At 45.8% G+C, this 18,483-nt stretch overlaps 23 non-coding genes across 23 annotated transcripts; all 23 read right to left on the reverse strand.

Moving 5' to 3' along the window:
- Positions 1-715: 715 nt before the first annotated feature.
- On the reverse strand, positions 716-797 carry trnal-uag (transfer RNA leucine (anticodon UAG)). The gene has a single exon. It is a non-coding gene; the product is annotated as a tRNA-Leu (tRNA).
- A 1,006-nt stretch (positions 798-1,803) lies between these two features.
- trnal-uag (transfer RNA leucine (anticodon UAG)) lies at positions 1,804-1,885 on the reverse strand. Its single transcript has one exon. It is a non-coding gene; the product is annotated as a tRNA-Leu (tRNA).
- A 203-nt stretch (positions 1,886-2,088) lies between these two features.
- Positions 2,089-2,170, reverse strand: trnal-aag (transfer RNA leucine (anticodon AAG)). Its single transcript has one exon. It is a non-coding gene; the product is annotated as a tRNA-Leu (tRNA).
- A 662-nt stretch (positions 2,171-2,832) lies between these two features.
- Positions 2,833-2,914, reverse strand: trnal-uag (transfer RNA leucine (anticodon UAG)). Its single transcript has one exon. It is a non-coding gene; the product is annotated as a tRNA-Leu (tRNA).
- Positions 2,915-3,117: 203 nt separating this feature from the next.
- trnal-aag (transfer RNA leucine (anticodon AAG)) lies at positions 3,118-3,199 on the reverse strand. Its single transcript has one exon. It is a non-coding gene; the product is annotated as a tRNA-Leu (tRNA).
- Positions 3,200-4,202: 1,003 nt separating this feature from the next.
- trnal-uag (transfer RNA leucine (anticodon UAG)) lies at positions 4,203-4,284 on the reverse strand. The gene has a single exon. It is a non-coding gene; the product is annotated as a tRNA-Leu (tRNA).
- Positions 4,285-4,487: 203 nt separating this feature from the next.
- Positions 4,488-4,569, reverse strand: trnal-aag (transfer RNA leucine (anticodon AAG)). Its single transcript has one exon. It is a non-coding gene; the product is annotated as a tRNA-Leu (tRNA).
- Positions 4,570-5,231: 662 nt separating this feature from the next.
- Positions 5,232-5,313, reverse strand: trnal-uag (transfer RNA leucine (anticodon UAG)). Its single transcript has one exon. It is a non-coding gene; the product is annotated as a tRNA-Leu (tRNA).
- A 203-nt stretch (positions 5,314-5,516) lies between these two features.
- Positions 5,517-5,598, reverse strand: trnal-aag (transfer RNA leucine (anticodon AAG)). The gene has a single exon. It is a non-coding gene; the product is annotated as a tRNA-Leu (tRNA).
- Positions 5,599-6,258: 660 nt separating this feature from the next.
- On the reverse strand, positions 6,259-6,340 carry trnal-aag (transfer RNA leucine (anticodon AAG)). The gene has a single exon. It is a non-coding gene; the product is annotated as a tRNA-Leu (tRNA).
- Positions 6,341-7,003: 663 nt separating this feature from the next.
- On the reverse strand, positions 7,004-7,085 carry trnal-uag (transfer RNA leucine (anticodon UAG)). Its single transcript has one exon. It is a non-coding gene; the product is annotated as a tRNA-Leu (tRNA).
- A 1,959-nt stretch (positions 7,086-9,044) lies between these two features.
- trnal-aag (transfer RNA leucine (anticodon AAG)) lies at positions 9,045-9,126 on the reverse strand. Its single transcript has one exon. It is a non-coding gene; the product is annotated as a tRNA-Leu (tRNA).
- A 663-nt stretch (positions 9,127-9,789) lies between these two features.
- trnal-uag (transfer RNA leucine (anticodon UAG)) lies at positions 9,790-9,871 on the reverse strand. The gene has a single exon. It is a non-coding gene; the product is annotated as a tRNA-Leu (tRNA).
- A 203-nt stretch (positions 9,872-10,074) lies between these two features.
- trnal-aag (transfer RNA leucine (anticodon AAG)) lies at positions 10,075-10,156 on the reverse strand. Its single transcript has one exon. It is a non-coding gene; the product is annotated as a tRNA-Leu (tRNA).
- A 1,016-nt stretch (positions 10,157-11,172) lies between these two features.
- trnal-uag (transfer RNA leucine (anticodon UAG)) lies at positions 11,173-11,254 on the reverse strand. The gene has a single exon. It is a non-coding gene; the product is annotated as a tRNA-Leu (tRNA).
- Positions 11,255-11,457: 203 nt separating this feature from the next.
- On the reverse strand, positions 11,458-11,539 carry trnal-aag (transfer RNA leucine (anticodon AAG)). Its single transcript has one exon. It is a non-coding gene; the product is annotated as a tRNA-Leu (tRNA).
- A 1,006-nt stretch (positions 11,540-12,545) lies between these two features.
- Positions 12,546-12,627, reverse strand: trnal-uag (transfer RNA leucine (anticodon UAG)). The gene has a single exon. It is a non-coding gene; the product is annotated as a tRNA-Leu (tRNA).
- Positions 12,628-12,830: 203 nt separating this feature from the next.
- trnal-aag (transfer RNA leucine (anticodon AAG)) lies at positions 12,831-12,912 on the reverse strand. The gene has a single exon. It is a non-coding gene; the product is annotated as a tRNA-Leu (tRNA).
- A 663-nt stretch (positions 12,913-13,575) lies between these two features.
- Positions 13,576-13,657, reverse strand: trnal-uag (transfer RNA leucine (anticodon UAG)). Its single transcript has one exon. It is a non-coding gene; the product is annotated as a tRNA-Leu (tRNA).
- Positions 13,658-13,860: 203 nt separating this feature from the next.
- trnal-aag (transfer RNA leucine (anticodon AAG)) lies at positions 13,861-13,942 on the reverse strand. The gene has a single exon. It is a non-coding gene; the product is annotated as a tRNA-Leu (tRNA).
- A 445-nt stretch (positions 13,943-14,387) lies between these two features.
- On the reverse strand, positions 14,388-14,469 carry trnal-uag (transfer RNA leucine (anticodon UAG)). Its single transcript has one exon. It is a non-coding gene; the product is annotated as a tRNA-Leu (tRNA).
- A 203-nt stretch (positions 14,470-14,672) lies between these two features.
- Positions 14,673-14,754, reverse strand: trnal-aag (transfer RNA leucine (anticodon AAG)). Its single transcript has one exon. It is a non-coding gene; the product is annotated as a tRNA-Leu (tRNA).
- A 1,006-nt stretch (positions 14,755-15,760) lies between these two features.
- trnal-uag (transfer RNA leucine (anticodon UAG)) lies at positions 15,761-15,842 on the reverse strand. Its single transcript has one exon. It is a non-coding gene; the product is annotated as a tRNA-Leu (tRNA).
- Between the last annotated feature and the right edge of the window lie 2,641 nt (positions 15,843-18,483).

The raw sequence follows: 18,483 nt of genomic DNA on the forward strand, positions 1-18,483 counted from the left end.
TTGTTCCATCACAGCAGACCCCACATTGTTGTTGTTATTATATTCCAGTGCAGTTATTAAGTATTACTACTCTAATCGTGAATCATTGCTGTTTCTGTTTCAACAGGGTGCTCTTGCTAAAAGGAGCAATGGCTGAGAGAGACTTCCAGTACAGACTTTGCTAAGATGCCGCAACCTAATTGTGGGAAAGACACTTGCTACTGAGCAGATTTGAGCTTGGGGATGTGTTGCTGTGACACACACCTCAAGGTATTTGATGTCTACTCCAAATGGCAGCCAGCTGCGATGCATTTAAACACCGTATTACCAGGGAACTGTTATCCCACAAAAGAGTGAAAGTTGCTTATTCCATCACAGCAGACCCCACATTGTTGTTGTTATTATATTCCAATGCAGTTATTAAGTATTACTACTCTAATCGTGAATCATTGCTGTTTCTGTTTCAACAGGGTGCTCTTGCTAAAAGGAGCAATGGCTGAGAGAGACTTCCAGTACAGACTTTGCTAAGATGCTGCAACCTAATTGTGGGAAAGACACTTGCTACTGAGCAGATTTGAGCTTGGGGATGTGTTGCTGTGACAGCAACAAGTCTGCCATTAGTCTCAAAGAAGACATCATACTGATTAGCTGCCAACTTAAGTGTATTCTCACATTTCCAGCTTCCACAGAGAACGCACTCACACTCAAGCAGTTTCTCACTGTTTAAAACCACGGCTGGCAGCGGTGGGATTCGAACCCACGCCCCCGAAGAGACGGGAGCCTAAATCCAGCGCCTTAGACCCCTCGGCCATGCTACCTTACCAATTAGTTTTCCCTGAGCACTTTTCCCACCAACATGGTTCATGTAGCGCAACAGCGCTGGAAAATCAATTCAATTTGGCCGTGCCTTGCTGGAGCTCTTTAACAAAGAAAGAGAGCTCCTTAATACCAGCATAGGAAGCACTCCCACCTTCCTGTCAACCACAGTTCCGTCTCTATTTGAGCACACCTCAAGGTATTTGATGTCTACTCCAAATGGCAGCCAGCTGCGATGCATTTAAACACCGTATTACCAGGGAACTGTTATCCCACAAAAGAGTGAAAGTTGCTTATTCCATCACAGCAGACCCCACATTGTTGTTGTTATTATATTCCAATGCAGTTATTAAGTATTACTACTCTAATCGTGAATCATTGCTGTTTCTGTTTCAACAGGGTGCTCTTGCTAAAAGGAGCAATGGCTGAGAGAGATTTCCAGTACAGACTTTGCTAAGATGCTGCAACCTAATTGTGGGAAAGACACTTGCTACTGAGCAGATTTGAGCTTGGGGATGTGTTGCTGTGACACACACCTCAAGGTATTTGATGTCTACGCCAAATGGCAGCCAGCTGCGATGCATTTAAACACCGTATTACCAGGGAACTGTTATCCCACAAAAGAGTGAAAGTTGCTTGTTCCATCACAGCAGACCCCACATTGTTGTTGTTATTATATTCCAATGCAGTTATTAAGTATTACTACTCTAATCGTGAATCATTGCTGTTTCTGTTTCAACAGGGTGCTCTTGCTAAAAGGAGCAATGGCTGAGAGAGACTTCCAGTACAGACTTTGCTAAGGTGCTGCAACCTAATTGTGGGAAAGACACTTGCTACTGAGCAGATTTGAGCTTGGGGATGTGTTGCTGTGACAGCAACAAGTCTGCCATTAGTCTCAAAGAAGACATCATACTGACTAGCTGCCAACTTAAGTGTATTCTCACATTTCCAGCTTCCACAGAGAACGCACACACACTCAAGCAGTTTGGCACTATTTAAAACCACATCTGGCAGCGGTGGGATTTGAACCCACGCCCCCGAAGAGACTGGAGCCTAAAGCCAGCGCCTTAGACCCCTCGGCCACGCTACCCCATTAATCTCTATGCTGTGGGCCATTTTCTAACCAATTTTACAAAAACAGAACAGCAGAGAACACGCCGAGCTTCCTTGTGAAGCCCTTCAACTTTGGCCAAGGAGGCTACGTTTGGATGTGACCGGGAGCATGCAGTATCACTTTGCAAGTCTTTTTGCTAAGGCAGAGAGGTCATTCTCAAGCATCCTAAAAGGACTGCCTGGCAGCGGCGGGATTCGAACCCACGCCCCCGAAGAGACTGGAGCCTTAATCCAGCGCCTTAGACCGCTCGGCCACGCTACCTTACCAATAAGTTTCCCTGAGCACTTTTCCCACCAACATGGTTCATGTAGCGCAACAGCGCTGGGAAATCAATTCAATTTGGCCGTGCCTTGCTGGAGCTCTTCAACAAAGAAAGAGAGCTCCTTAATACCAGCTTAGGAAGCACTCCCACCTTCCTGTCAACCACAGTTCCGTCTCTATTTGAGCACACCTCAAGGTATTTGATGTCTACTCCAAATGGCAGCCAGCTGCGATGCATTTAAACACCGTATTACCAGGGAACTGTTATCCCACAAAAGAGTGAAAGTTGCTTGTTCCATCACAGCAGACCCCACATTGTTGTTGTTATTATATTCCAGTGCAGTTATTAAGTATTACTACTCTAATCGTGAATCATTGCTGTTTCTGTTTCAACAGGGTGCTCTTGCTAAAAGGAGCAATGGCTGAGAGAGACTTCCAGTACAGACTTTGCTAAGATGCTGCAACCTAATTGTGGGAAAGACACTTGCTACTGAGCAGATTTGAGCTTGGGGATGTGTTGCTGTGACCGCAACAAGTCTGCCATTAGTCTCAAAGAAGACATCATACTGACTAGCTGCCAACTTAAGTGTATTCTCACATTTCCAGCTTCCACAGAGAACGCACACGCACTCAAGCAGTTTGGCACTATTTAAAACCACATCTGGCAGCGGTGGGATTTGAACCCACGCCCCCGAAGAGACTGGAGCCTAAATCCAGCGCCTTAGACCCCTCGGCCACGCTACCCCATTAAGCTCTATGCTGTGGGCCATTTTCTAACCAATTTTACAAAAACAGAACAGCACAGAACACGCCGAGCTTCCTTGTGAAGCCCTTCAACTTTGGCCAAGGAGGCTACGTTTGGATGTGACCGGGAGCATGCAGTATCACTTTGCAAGTCTTTTTGCTCAGGCAGAGAGGTCATTCTCAAGCATCCTAAAAGGACTGCCTGGCAGCGGTGGGATTAGAACCCACGCCCCCGAAAAGACTGAAGCCTTAATCCAGCGCCTTAGACCGCTCGGCCACGCTACCTAGCCAATTAGTTTTCCCTGAGCACTTTTCCCACCAACATGGTTCATGTAGCGCAACAGCGCTGGGAAATCAATTCAATTTGGCCGTGCCTTGCTGGAGCTCTTCAATAAAGAAAGAGAGCTCCTTAATACCAGCTTAGGAAGCACTCCCACCTTCCTGTCAACCACAGTTCCGTCTCTATTCGAGCACACCTCAAGGTATTTGATGTCTACTCCAAATGGCAGCCAGCTGCGATGCATTTAAACACCGTATTACCAGGGAACTGTTATCCCACAAAAGAGTGAAAGTTGCTTGTTCCATCACAGTAGACCCCACATTGCTGTTGTTATTATATTCCAGTGCAGTTAAGTATTACTACTCTAATCGTGAATCATTGCTGTTTCTGTTTCAACAGGGTGCTCTTGCTAAAAGGAGCAATGGCTGAGAGAGATTTCCAGTACAGACTTTGCTAAGATGCCGCAACCTAATTGTGGGAAAGACACTTGCTACTGAGCAGATTTGAGCTTGGGGATGTGTTGCTGTGACACACACCTCAAGGTATTTGATGTCTACGCCAAATGGCAGCCAGCTGCGATGCATTTAAACACCGTATTACCAGGGAACTGTTATCCCACAAAAGAGTGAAAGTTGCTTGTTCCATCACAGCAGACCCCACATTGTTGTTGTTATTATATTCCAATGCAGTTATTAAGTATTACTACTCTAATCGTGAATCATTGCTGTTTCTGTTTCAACAGGGTGCTCTTGCTAAAAGGAGCAATGGCTGAGAGAGACTTCCAGTACAGACTTTGCTAAGGTGCTGCAACCTAATTGTGGGAAAGACACTTGCTACTGAGCAGATTTGAGCTTGGGGATGTGTTGCTGTGACAGCAACAAGTCTGCCATTAGTCTCAAAGAAGACATCATACTGACTAGCTGCCAACTTAAGTGTATTCTCACATTTCCAGCTTCCACAGAGAACGCACACACACTCAAGCAGTTTGGCACTATTTAAAACCACATCTGGCAGCGGTGGGATTTGAACCCACGCCCCCGAAGAGACTGGAGCCTAAAGCCAGCGCCTTAGACCCCTCGGCCACGCTACCCCATTAATCTCTATGCTGTGGGCCATTTTCTAACCAATTTTACAAAAACAGAACAGCAGAGAACACGCCGAGATTCCTTGTGAAGCCCTTCAACTTTGGCCAAGGAGGCTACGTTTGGATGTGACCGGGAGCATGCAGTATCACTTTGCAAGTCTTTTTGCTAAGGCAGAGAGGTCATTCTCAAGCATCCTAAAAGGACTGCCTGGCAGCGGCGGGATTCGAACCCACGCCCCCGAAGAGACTGGAGCCTTAATCCAGCGCCTTAGACCGCTCGGCCACGCTACCTTACCAATAAGTTTCCCTGAGCACTTTTCCCACCAACATGGTTCATGTAGCGCAACAGCGCTGGGAAATCAATTCAATTTGGCCGTGCCTTGCTGGAGCTCTTCAACAAAGAAAGAGAGCTCCTTAATACCAGCTTAGGAAGCACTCCCACCTTCCTGTCAACCACAGTTCCGTCTCTATTTGAGCACACCTCAAGGTATTTGATGTCTACTCCAAATGGCAGCCAGCTGCGATGCATTTAAACACCGTATTACCAGGGAACTGTTATCCCACAAAAGAGTGAAAGTTGCTTGTTCCATCACAGCAGACCCCACATTGTTGTTGTTATTATATTCCAGTGCAGTTATTAAGTATTACTACTCTAATCGTGAATCATTGCTGTTTCTGTTTCAACAGGGTGCTCTTGCTAAAAGGAGCAATGGCTGAGAGAGACTTCCAGTACAGACTTTGCTAAGATGCTGCAACCTAATTGTGGGAAAGACACTTGCTACTGAGCAGATTTGAGCTTGGGGATGTGTTGCTGTGACAGCAACAAGTCTACCATTAGTCTCAAAGAAGACATCATACTGACTAGCTGCCAACTTAAGTGTATTCTCACATTTCCAGCTTCCACAGAGAACGCACACGCACTCAAGCAGTTTGGCACTATTTAAAACCACATCTGGCAGCGGTGGGATTTGAACCCACGCCCCCGAAGAGACTGGAGCCTAAATCCAGCGCCTTAGACCCCTCGGCCACGCTACCCCATTAAGCTCTATGCTGTGGGCCATTTTCTAACCAATTTTACAAAAACAGAACAGCACAGAACACGCCGAGCTTCCTTGTGAAGCCCTTCAACTTTGGCCAAGGAGGCTACGTTTGGATGTGACCGGGAGCATGCAGTATCACTTTGCAAGTCTTTTTGCTCAGGCAGAGAGGTCATTCTCAAGCATCCTAAAAGGACTGCCTGGCAGCGGTGGGATTAGAACCCACGCCCCCGAAGAGACTGAAGCCTTAATCCAGCGCCTTAGACCGCTCGGCCACGCTACCTAGCCAATTAGTTTTCCCTGAGCACTTTTCCCACCAACATGGTTCATGTAGCGCAACAGCGCTGGGAAATCAATTCAATTTGGCCGTGCCTTGCTGGAGCTCTTCAATAAAGAAAGAGAGCTCCTTAATACCAGCTTAGGAAGCACTCCCACCTTCCTGTCAACCACAGTTCCGTCTCTATTCGAGCACACCTCAAGGTATTTGATGTCTACTCCAAATGGCAGCCAGCTGCGATGCATTTAAACACCGTATTACCAGGGAACTGTTATCCCACAAAAGAGTGAAAGTTGCTTGTTCCATCACAGTAGACCCCACATTGCTGTTGTTATTATATTCCAGTGCAGTTAAGTATTACTACTCTAATCGTGAATCATTGCTGTTTCTGTTTCAACAGGGTGCTCTTGCTAAAAGGAGCAATGGCTGAGAGAGACTTCCAGTACAGACTTTGCTAAGATGCCGCAACCTAATTGTGGGAAAGACACTTGCTACTGAGCAGATTTGAGCTTGGGGATGTGTTGCTGTGACAGCAACAAGTCTACCATTAGTCTCAAAGAAGACATCATACTGACTAGCTGCCAACTTAAGTGTATTCTCACATTTCCAGCTTCCACAGAGAACGCACACACACTCAAGCAGTTTGGCACTATTTAAAACCACATCAGGCAGCGGTGGGATTTGGACCCACGCCCCCAAAGAGACTGGAGCCTTAATCCAGCACCTTAGACCGCTCGGCCACGCTACCTTACCAATTAGTTTTCCCTGAGCACTTTTCCCACCAACATGGTTCATGTAGCGCAACAGCGCTGGAAAATCAATTCAATTTGGCCGTGCCTTGCTGGAGCTCTTTAACAAAGAAAGAGAGCTCCTTAATACCAGCATAGGAAGCACTCCCACCTTCCTGTCAACCACAGTTCCGTCTCTATTTGAGCACACCTCAAGGTATTTGATGTCTACTCCAAATGGCAGCCAGCTGCGATGCATTTAAACACCGTATTACCAGGGAACTGTTATCCCACAAAAGAGTGAAAGTTGCTTGTTCCATCACAGCAGACCCCACATTGTTGTTGTTATTATATTCCAATGCAGTTATTAAGTATTACTACTCTAATCGTGAATCATTGCTGTTTCTGTTTCAACAGGGTGCTCTTGCTAAAAGGAGCAATGGCTGAGAGAGACTTCCAGTACAGACTTTGCTAAGATGCTGCAACCTAATTGTGGGAAAGACACTTGCTACTGAGCAGATTTGAGCTTGGGGATGTGTTGCTGTGACAGCAACAAGTCTGCCATTAGTCTCAAAGAAGACATCATACTGATTAGCTGCCAACTTAAGTGTATTCTCACATTTCCAGCTTCCACAGAGAACGCGCTCACACTCAAGCAGTTTCTCACTGTTTAAAACCACGGCTGGCAGCGGTGGGATTCGAACCCACGCCCCCGAAGAGACGGGAGCCTAAATCCAGCGCCTTAGACCCCTCGGCCATGCTACCTTACCAATTAGTTTTCCCTGAGCACTTTTCCCACCAACATGGTTCATGTAGCGCAACAGCGCTGGAAAATCAATTCAATTTGGCCGTGCCTTGCTGGAGCTCTTTAACAAAGAAAGAGAGCTCCTTAATACCAGCATAGGAAGCACTCCCACCTTCCTGTCAACCACAGTTCCGTCTCTATTTGAGCACACCTCAAGGTATTTGATGTCTACTCCAAATGGCAGCCAGCTGCGATGCATTTAAACACCGTATTACCAGGGAACTGTTATCCCACAAAAGAGTGAAAGTTGCTTATTCCATCACAGCAGACCCCACATTGTTGTTGTTATTATATTCCAATGCAGTTATTAAGTATTACTACTCTAATCGTGAATCATTGCTGTTTCTGTTTCAACAGGGTGCTCTTGCTAAAAGGAGCAATGGCTGAGAGAGATTTCCAGTACAGACTTTGCTAAGATGCCGCAACCTAATTGTGGGAAAGACACTTGCTACTGAGCAGATTTGAGCTTGGGGATGTGTTGCTGTGACACACACCTCAAGGTATTTGATGTCTACTCCAAATGGCAGCCAGCTGCGATGCATTTAAACACAGTATTACCAGGGAACTGTTATCCCACAAAAGAGTGAAAGTTGCTTGTTCCATCACAGCAGACCCCACATTGTTGTTGTTATTATATTCCAATGCAGTTATTAAGTATTACTACTCTAATCGTGAATCATTGCTGTTTCTGTTTCAACAGGGTGCTCTTGCTAAAAGGAGCAATGGCTGAGAGAGACTTCCAGTACAGACTTTGCAAAGATGCTGCAACCTAATTGTGGGAAAGACACTTGCTACTGAGCAGATTTGAGCTTGGGGATGTGTTGCTGTGACAGCAACAAGTCTGCCATTAGTCTCAAAGAAGACATCATACTGACTAGCTGCCAACTTAATTGTATTCTCACATTTCCAGTGAGTTTTTCAAAGTTTTTCCTGAGCACTTTTCCCACCAACATGGTTCATGTAGCGCAACAGCGCTGGGAAATCAATTCAATTTGGCCGTGCCTTGCTGGAGCTCTTCAATAAAGAAAGAGAGCTCCTTAATACCAGCTTAGGAAGCACTCCCACCTTCCTGTCAACCACAGTTCCGTCTCTATTCGAGCACACCTCAAGGTATTTGATGTCTACTCCAAATGGCAGCCAGCTGCGATGCATTTAAACACTGTATTACCAGGGAACTGTTATCCCACAAAAGAGTGAAAGTTGCTTGTTCCATCACAGCAGACCCCACATTGTTGTTGTTATTATATTCCAGTGCAGTTATTAAGTATTACTACTCTAATCGTGAATCATTGCTGTTTCTGTTTCAACAGGGTGCTCTTGCTAAAAGGAGCAATGGCTGAGAGAGACTTCCAGTACAGACTTTGCTAAGATGCCGCAACCTAATTGTGGGAAAGACACTTGCTACTGAGCAGATTTGAGCTTGGGGATGTGTTGCTGTGACACACACCTCAAGGTATTTGATGTCTACTCCAAATGGCAGCCAGCTGCGATGCATTTAAACACCGTATTACCAGGGAACTGTTATCCCACAAAAGAGTGAAAGTTGCTTATTCCATCACAGCAGACCCCACATTGTTGTTGTTATTATATTCCAATGCAGTTATTAAGTATTACTACTCTAATCGTGAATCATTGCTGTTTCTGTTTCAACAGGGTGCTCTTGCTAAAAGGAGCAATGGCTGAGAGAGACTTCCAGTACAGACTTTGCTAAGATGCTGCAACCTAATAGTGGGAAAGACACTTGCTACTGAGCAGATTTGAGCTTGGGGATGTGTTGCTGTGACAGCAACAAGTCTGCCATTAGTCTCAAAGAAGACATCATACTGACTAGCTGCCAACTTAAGTGTATTCTCACATTTCCAGCTTCCACAGAGAACGCACACACACTCAAGCAGTTTGGCACTATTTAAAACCACATCTGGCAGCGGTGGGATTTGAACCCACGCCCCCGAAGACACTGGAGCCTTAATCCAGAGTCTTAGACCGCTCGGCCACGCTACTTTACCAATTAGTTTTCCCTGAGCACTTTTCCCACCAACATGGTTCATGTAGCGCAACAGCGCTGAAAAATCAATTCAATTTGGCCGTGCCTTGCTGGAGCTCTTTAACAAAGAAAGAGAGCTCCTTAATACCAGCATAGGAAGCACTCCCACCTTCCTGTCAACCACAGTTCCATCTCTATTTGAGCACACCTCAAGGTATTTGATGTCTACTCCAAATGGCAGCCAGCTGCGATGCATTTAAACACCGTATTACCAGGGAACTGTTATCCCACAAAAGAGTGAAAGTTGCTTATTCCATCACAGCAGACCCCACATTGTTGTTGTTATTATATTCCAATGCAGTTATTAAGTATTACTACTCTAATCGTGAATCATTGCTGTTTCTGTTTCAACAGGGTGCTCTTGCTAAAAGGAGCAATGGCTGAGAGAGACTTCCAGTACAGACTTTGCTAAGATGCTGCAACCTAATAGTGGGAAAGACACTTGCTACTGAGCAGATTTGAGCTTGGGGATGTGTTGCTGTGACAGCAACAAGTCTGCCATTAGTCTCAAAGAAGACATCATACTGATTAGCTGCCAACTTAAGTGTATTCTCACATTTCCAGCTTCCACAGAGAACGCGCACACACTCAAGCAGTTTCTCACTGTTTAAAACCACGTCTGGCAGCGGTGAGATTCGAACCCACGCCCCCGAAGAGACTGGAGCCTAAATCCAGCGCCTTAGACCCCTTGGCCACGCTACCCCATTAAGCTCTATGCTGTGGGCCATTTTCTAACCAATTTTACAAAAACAGAACAGCTCAGAACACGCCGAGCTTCCTTGTGAAGCCCTTCAACTTTGGCCAAGGAGGCTACGTTTGGATGTGACCGGGAGCATGCAGTATCACTTTGCAAGTATTTTTGCTCAGGCAGAGAGGTCATTCTCAAGCATCCTAAAAGGACTGCCTGGCAGCGGTGGGATTCGAACCCACGCCCCCGAAGAGACTGGAGCCTTAATCCAGCGCCTTAGACCGCTCGGCCACGCTACCTTACCAATAAGTTTTTCCTGAGCACTTTTCCCACCAACATGGTTCATGTAGCGCAACAGCGCTGGGAAATCAATTCAATTTGGCCGTGCCTTGCTGGAGCTCTTCAACAAAGAAAGAGAGCTCCTTAATACCAGCTTAGGAAGCACTCCCACCTTCCTGTCAACCACAGTTCCGTCTCTATTCGAGCACACCTCAAGGTATTTGATGTCTACTCCAAATGGCAGCCAGCTGCGATGCATTTAAACACCGTATTACCAGGGAACTGTTATCCCACAAAAGAGTGAAAGTTGCTTGTTCCATCACAGCAGACCCCACATTGTTGTTGTTATTATATTCCAGTGCAGTTATTAAGTATTACTACTCTAATCGTGAATCATTGCTGTTTCTGTTTCAACAGGGTGCTCTTGCTAAAAGGAGCAATGGCTGAGAAAGACTTCCAGTACAGACTTTGCTAAGATGCCGCAACCTAATTGTGGGAAAGACACTTGCTACTGAGCAGATTTGAGCTTGGGGATGTGTTGCTGTGACACACACCTCAAGGTATTTGATGTCTACTCCAAATGGCAGCCAGCTGCGATGCATTTAAACACCGTATTACCAGGGAACTGTTATCCCACAAAAGAGTGAAAGTTGCTTATTCCATCACAGCAGACCCCACATTGTTGTTGTTATTATATTCCAATGCAGTTATTAAGTATTACTACTCTAATCGTGAATCATTGCTGTTTCTGTTTCAACAGGGTGCTCTTGCTAAAAGGAGCAATGGCTGAGAGAGACTTCCAGTACAGACTTTGCTAAGATGCCGCAACCTAATTGTGGGAAAGACACTTGCTACTGAGCAGATTTGAGCTTGGGGATGTGTTGCTGTGACAGCAACAAGTCTGCCATTAGTCTCAAAGAAGACATCATACTGACTAGCTGCCAACTTAAGTGTATTCTCACATTTCCAGCTTCCACAGAGAACGCACACACTTAAGCAGTTTGGCACTATTTAAAACTACATCTAAAACTACATCTGGCAGCGGTGGGATTTAAACCCACGCCCCCGAAGAGACTGGAGCCTAAATCCAGCGCCTTAGACCCCTCGGCCACGCTACCCCATTAAGCTTTATGCTGTGGGCCATTTTCTAACCAATTTTACAAAAACAGAAAAGCACAGAACACGCCGAGCTTCCTTGTGAAGCCCTTCAACTTTGGCCAAGGAGGCTACGTTTGGATGTGACCGGGAGCATGCAGTATCACTTTGCAAGTCTTTTTGCTCAGGCAGAGAGGTCATTCTCAAGCATCCTAAAAGGACTGCCTGGCAGCGGTGGGATTCGAACCCACGTCCCCAAAGAGACTGGAGCCTTAATCCAGCACCTTAGACCGCTCGGCCACGCTACCTTACCAATATGTTTTTCCTGAGCACTTTTCCCACCAACATGGTTCATGTAGGGCAACAGCGCTGGAAAATCAATTCAATTTGGCCGTGCCTTGCTGGAGCTCTTTAACAAAGAAAGAGAGCTCCTTAATACCAGCATAGGAAGCAGTCCCACCTTCCTGTCAACCACAGTTCCGTCTCTATTTGAGCACACCTCAAGGTATTTGATGTCTACTCCAAATGGCAGCCAGCTGCGATGCATTTAAACACCGTATAACCAGGGAACTGTTATCCCACAAAAGAGTGAAAGTTGCTTATTCCATCACAGCAGACCCCACATTGTTGTTGTTATTATATTCCAATGCAGTTATTAAGTATTACTACTCTAATCGTGAATCATTGCTGTTTCTGTTTCAACAGGGTGCTCTTGTTAAAAGGAGCAATGGCTGAGAGAGATTTCCAGTACAGACTTTGCTAAGATGCCGCAACCTAATTGTGGGAAAGACACTTGCTACTGAGCAGATTTGAGCTTGGGGATGTGTTGCTGTGACACACACCTCAAGGTATTTGATGTCTACTCCAAATGGCAGCCAGCTGCGATGCATTTAAACACCGTATTACCAGGGAACTGTTATCCCACAAAAGAGTGAAAGTTGCTTGTTCCATCACAGCAGACCCCACATTGTTGTTGTTATTATATTCCAATGCAGTTATTAAGTATTACTACTCTAATCGTGAATCATTGCTGTTTCTGTTTCAACAGGGTGCTCTTGCTAAAAGGAGCAATGGCTGAGAGAGACTTCCAGTACAGACTTTGCTAAGATGCTGCAACCTAATTGTGGGAAAGACACTTGCTACTGAGCAGATTTGAGCTTGGGGATGTGTTGCTGTGACAGCAACAAGTCTGCCATTAGTCTCAAAGAAGACATCATACTGACTAGCTGCCAACTTAAGTGTATTCTCACATTTCCAGCTTCCACAGAGAACGCGCACACACTCAAGCAGTTTCTCACTGTTTAAAACCACGTCTGGCAGCGGTGGGATTCGAACCCACGCCCCCGAAGAGACTGGAGCCTAAATCCAGCGCCTTAGACCCCTTGGCCACGCTACCCCATTAAGGTCTATGCTGTGGGCCATTTTCTGCCCAATTTTACAAAAACAGTACAGCAGAGAGCACGCCGAGCTTCCTTGTGAAGCCCTTCAACTTTGGCCAAGGAGGCTACGTTTGGATGTGACCGGGAGCATGCAGTATCACTTTGCAAGTCTTTTTGCTAAGGCAGAGAGGTCATTCTCAAGCATCCTAAAAGGACTGCCTGGCAGCGGCGGGATTCGAACCCACGCCCCCGAAGAGACTGGAGCCTTAATCCAGCGCCTTTGACCGCTCAGCCACGCTACCTTACCAATAAGTTTTCCCTGAGCACTTTTCCCACCAACATGGTTCATGTAGCGCAACAGCGCTGGGAAATCAATTCAATTTGGCCGTGCCTCGCTGGAGCTCTTCAACAAAGAAAGAGAGCTCCTTAATACCAGCTTAGGAAGCACTCCCACCTTCCTGTCAACCACAGTTCCGTCTCTATTTGAGCACACCTCAAGGTATTTGATGTCTACTCCAAATGGCAGCCAGCTGCGATGCATTTAAACACCGTATTACCAGGGAACTGTTATCCCACAAAAGAGTGAAAGTTGCTTGTTCCATCACAGCAGACCCCACATTGTTGTTGTTATTATATTCCAATGCAGTTATTAAGTATTACTACTCTAATCGTGAATCATTGCTGTTTCTGTTTCAACAGGGTGCTCTTGCTAAAAGGAGCAATGGCTGAGAGAGACTTCCAGTACAGACTTTGCTAAGATGCTGCAACCTAATTGTGGGAAAGACACTTGCTACTGAGCAGATTTGAGCTTGAGGATGTGTTGCTGTGACAGCAACAAGTCTGCCATTAGTCTCAAAGAAGACATCATACTGACTAGCTGCCAACTTAAGTGTATTCTCACATTTCCAGCTTCCACAGAGAACGCGCACACACTCAAGCAGTTTCTCACTGTTTAAAAACACGTCTGGCAGCGGTGGGATTCGAACCAACGCCCCCGAAGAGACTGGAGCCTAAATCCAGCGCCTTAGACCCCTCGGCCACGCTACCCCATTAAGGTATATGCTGTGGGCCATTTTCTGCCCAATTTTACAAAAACAGTACAGCAGAGAGCACGCCGAGCTTCCTTGTGAAGCCCTTCAACTTTGGCCAAGGAGGCTACGTTTGGATGTGACCGGGAGCATGCAGTATCACTTTGCAAGTCTTTTTGCTCAAGCAGAGAGGTCATTCTCAAGCATCCTAAAAGAACTGCCTGGCAGCGGTGGGATTCGAACCCACGCCCCCGAAGAGACTGGAGCCTTAATCCAGCGCCTTAGACCGCTCGGCCACACTACCACACAGCCAGCTGCGATGCATTTAAACACCGTATTACCAGGGAACTGTTATCCCACAAAAGAGTGAAAGTTGCTTGTTCCATCACAGCAGACCCCACATTGTTGTTGTTATTATATTCCAATGCAGTTATTAAGTATTACTACTCTAATCGTGAATCATTGCTGTTTCTGTTTCAACAGGGTGCTCTTGCTAAAAGGAGCAATGGCTGAGAGAGACTTCCAGTACAGACTTTGCTAAGATGCTGCAACCTAATTGTGGGAAAGACACTTGCTACTGAGCAGATTTGAGCTTGGGGATGTGTTGCTGTGACAGCAACAAGTCTGCCATTAGTCTCAAAGAAGACATCATACTGACTAGCTGCCAACTTAAGTGTATTCTCACATTTCCAGCTTCCACAGAGAACGCACACACACTCAAGCAGTTTGGCACTATTTAAAACCACATCTGGCAGCGGTGGGATTTGAACCCACGCCCCCGAAGAGACTGGAGCCTAAATCCAGCGCCTTAGACCCCTCGGCCACGCTACCCCATTAAGCTTTATGCTGTGGGCCATTTTCTAACCAATTTTACAAAAACAGAACAGCAGAGAACACGTCGAGCTTCCTTGTGAAGCCCTTCAACTTTGGCCAAGGAGGCTACGTTTGGATGTGACCGGGAGCATGCAGTATCACTTTGCAAGTCTTTTTGCTCAGGCAGAGAGGTCATTCTCAAGCATCCTAAAAGGACTGCCTGGCAGCGGTGGGATTCGAACCCACGCCCCCGAAGAGACTGGAGCCTTAATCCAGCGCCTTAGACCGCTCGGCCACGCTACCTTACCAATAGTTTTCCCTGAGCACTTTTCCCACCAACACTGGTTCATGTAGCGCAACAGCGCCTGGAAATCAATTCAAGTTGGCCGTGCCTTGCTGGAGCTCTTCAACAAAGAAAGAGAGCTCCTTAATACCAGCTTAGGAAGCACTCCCACCTTCCTGTCAACCACAGTTCCGTCTCTATTTGAGCACACCTCAAGGTATTTGATGTCTACTCCAAATGGCAGCCAGCTGCGATGCATTTAAACAACGTATTACCAGGGAACTGTTTTCCCACAAAAGAGTGAAAGTTGCTTGTTCCATCACAGCAGACCCCACATTGTTGTTGTTATTATATTCCAGTGCAGTTATTAAGTATTACTACTCTAATCGTGAATCATTGCTGTTTCTGTTTCAACAGGGTGCTCTTGCTAAAAGGAGCAATGGCTGAGAGAGACTTCCAGTACAGACTTTGCTAGGATGCCGCAACCTAATTGTGGGAAAGACACTTGCTACTGAGCAGATTTGAGCTTGGGGATGTGTTGCTGTGACACACACCTCAAGGTATTTGATGTCTACTCCAAATGGCAGCCAGCTGCGATGCATTTAAACACCGTATTACCAGGGAACTGTTATCCCACAAAAGAGTGAAAGTTGCTTATTCCATCACAGCAGACCCCACATTGTTGTTGTTATTTTATTCCAATGCAGTTATTAAGTATTAATACTCTAATCGTGAATCATTGCTGTTTCTGTTTCAACAGGGTGCTCTTGGTAAAAGGAGCAATGGCTGAGAGAGACTTCCAGTACAGACTTTGCTAAGATGCTGCAACCTAATTGTGGGAAAGACACTTGCTACTGAGCAGATTTGAGCTTGGGGATGTGTTGCTGTGACAGCAACAAGTCTGCCATTAGTCTCAAAGAAGACATCATACTGATTAGCTGCCGACTTAAGTGTATTCTCACATTTCCAGCTTCCACAGAGAACGCGCACACACTCAAGCAGTTTCGCACTGTTTAAAACCACGTCTGGCAGCGGTGGGATTCGAACCCACGCCCCAGAAGAGACTGGAGCCTAAATCCAGCGCCTTAGACCCCTCGGCCACGCTACCTTACCAATTAGTTTTCCCTGAGCACTTTTCCCACCAACATGGTTCATGTAGCGCAACAGCGCTGGAAAATCAATTCAATTTGGCCGTGCCTTGCTGGAGCTCTTTAACAAAGAAAGAGAGCTCCTTAATACCAGCATTAGGAAGCACTCCCACCTTCCTGTCAACCACAGTTCCGTCTCTATTTGAGCACACCTCAAGGTATTTGATGTCTACTCCAAATGGCAGCCAGCTGCGATGCATTTAAACACCGTATTACCAGGGAACTGTTATCCCACAAAAGAGTGAAAGTTGCTTGTTCCATCACAGCAGACCCCACATTGTTGTTGTTATTATATTCCAGTGCAGTTATTAAGTATTACTACTCTAATCGTGAATCATTGCTGTTTCTGTTTCAACAGGGTGCTCTTGCTAAAAGGAGCAATGGCTGAGAGAGACTTCCAGTACAGACTTTGCTAAGATGCCGCAACCTAATTGTGGGAAAGACACTTGCTACTGAGCAGATTTGAGCTTGGGGATGTGTTGCTGTGACACACACCTCAAGGTATTTGATGTCTACTCCAAATGGCAGCCAGCTGCGATGCATTTAAACACCGTATTACCAGGGAACTGTTATCCCACAAAAGAGTGAAAGTTGCTTATTCCATCACAGCAGACCCCACATTGTTGTTGTTATTATATTCCAATGCAGTTATTAAGTATTACTACTCTAATGGTGAATCATTGCTGTTTCTGTTTCAACAGGGTGCTCTTGCTAAAAGGAGCAATGGCTGAGAGAGACTTCCAGTACAGACTTTGCTAAGATGCTGCAACCTAATTGTGGGAAAGACACTTGCTACTGAGCAGATTTGAGCTTGGGGATGTGTTGCTGTGACAGCAACAAGTCTGCCATTAGTCTCAAAGAAGACATCATACTGACTAGCTGCCAACTTAATTGTATTCTCACATTTCCAGTGAGTTTTTCAAAGTTTTCCTGAGCACTTTTCCCACCAACATGGTTCATGTAGCGCAACAGCGCTGGGAAATCAATTCAATTTGGCCGTGCCTTGCTGGAGCTCTTCAATAAAGAAAGAGAGCTCCTTAATACCAGCTTAGGAAGCACTCCCACCTTCCTGTCAACCACAGTTCCGTCTCTATTCGAGCACACCTCAAGGTATTTGATGTCTACTCCAAATGGCAGCCAGCTGCGATGCATTTAAACACTGTATTACCAGGGAACTGTTATCCCACAAAAGAGTGAAAGTTGCTTGTTCCATCACAGCAGACCCCACATTGTTGTTGTTATTATATTCCAGTGCAGTTATTAAGTATTACTACTCTAATCGTGAATCATTGCTGTTTCTGTTTCAACAGGGTGCTCTTGCTAAAAGGAGCAATGGCTGAGAGAGACTTCCAGTACAGACTTTGCTAAGATGCCGCAACCTAATTGTGGGAAAGACACTTGCTACTGAGCAGATTTGAGCTTGGGGATGTGTTGCTGTGACACACACCTCAAGGTATTTGATGTCTACTCCAAATGGCAGCCAGCTGCGATGCATTTAAACACCGTATTACCAGGGAACTGTTATCCCACAAAAGAGTGAAAGTTGCTTATTCCATCACAGCAGACCCCACATTGTTGTTGTTATTATATTCCAATGCAGTTATTAAGTATTACTACTCTAATCGTGAATCATTGCTGTTTCTGTTTCAACAGGGTGCTCTTGCTAAAAGGAGCAATGGCTGAGAGAGACTTCCAGTACAGACTTTGCTAAGATGCTGCAACCTAATTGTGGGAAAGACACTTGCTACTGAGCAGATTTGAGCTTGGGGATGTGTTGCTGTGACAGCAACAAGTCTGCCATTAGTCTCAAAGAAGACATCATACTGACTAGCTGCCAACTTAAGTGTATTCTCACATTTCCAGCTTCCACAGAGAACGCACACACACTCAAGCAGTTTGGCACTATTTAAAACCACATCTGGCAGCGGTGGGATTTGAACCCACTCCCCCGAAGAGACTGGAGCCTTAATCCAGAGTCTTAGACCGCTCGGCCACGCTACTTTACCAATTAGTTTTCCCTGAGCACTTTTCCCACCAACATGGTTCATGTAGCGCAACAGCGCTGAAAAATCAATTCAATTTGGCCGTGCCTTGCTGGAGCTCTTTAACAAAGAAAGAGAGCTCCTTAATACCAGCATAGGAAGCACTCCCACCTTCCTGTCAACCACAGTTCCGTCTCTATTTGAGCACACCTCAAGGTATTTGATGTCTACTCCAAATGGCAGCGAGCTGCGATGCATTTAAACACCGTATTACCAGGGAACTGTTATCCCACAAAAGAGTGAAAGTTGCTTATTCCATCACAGCAGACCCTACATTGTTGTTGTTATTATATTCCAATGCAGTTATTAAGTATTACTACTCTAATCGTGAATCATTGCTGTTTCTGTTTCAACAGGGTGCTCTTGCTAAAAGGAGCAATGGCTGAGAGAGACTTCCAGTACAGACTTTGCTAAGATGCTGCAACCTAATTGTGGGAAAGACACTTGCTACTGAGCAGATTTGAGCTTGGGGATGTGTTGCTGGGACAGCAACAAGTCTGCCATTAGTCTCAAAGAAGACATCATACTGACTAGCTGCCAACTTAAGTGTATTCTCACA

The sequence above is a fragment of the Danio aesculapii genome, chromosome 12, assembly GCF_903798145.1.
Source record: "Danio aesculapii chromosome 12, fDanAes4.1, whole genome shotgun sequence".
Lineage (NCBI taxonomy): Eukaryota > Metazoa > Chordata > Actinopteri > Cypriniformes > Danionidae > Danio > Danio aesculapii.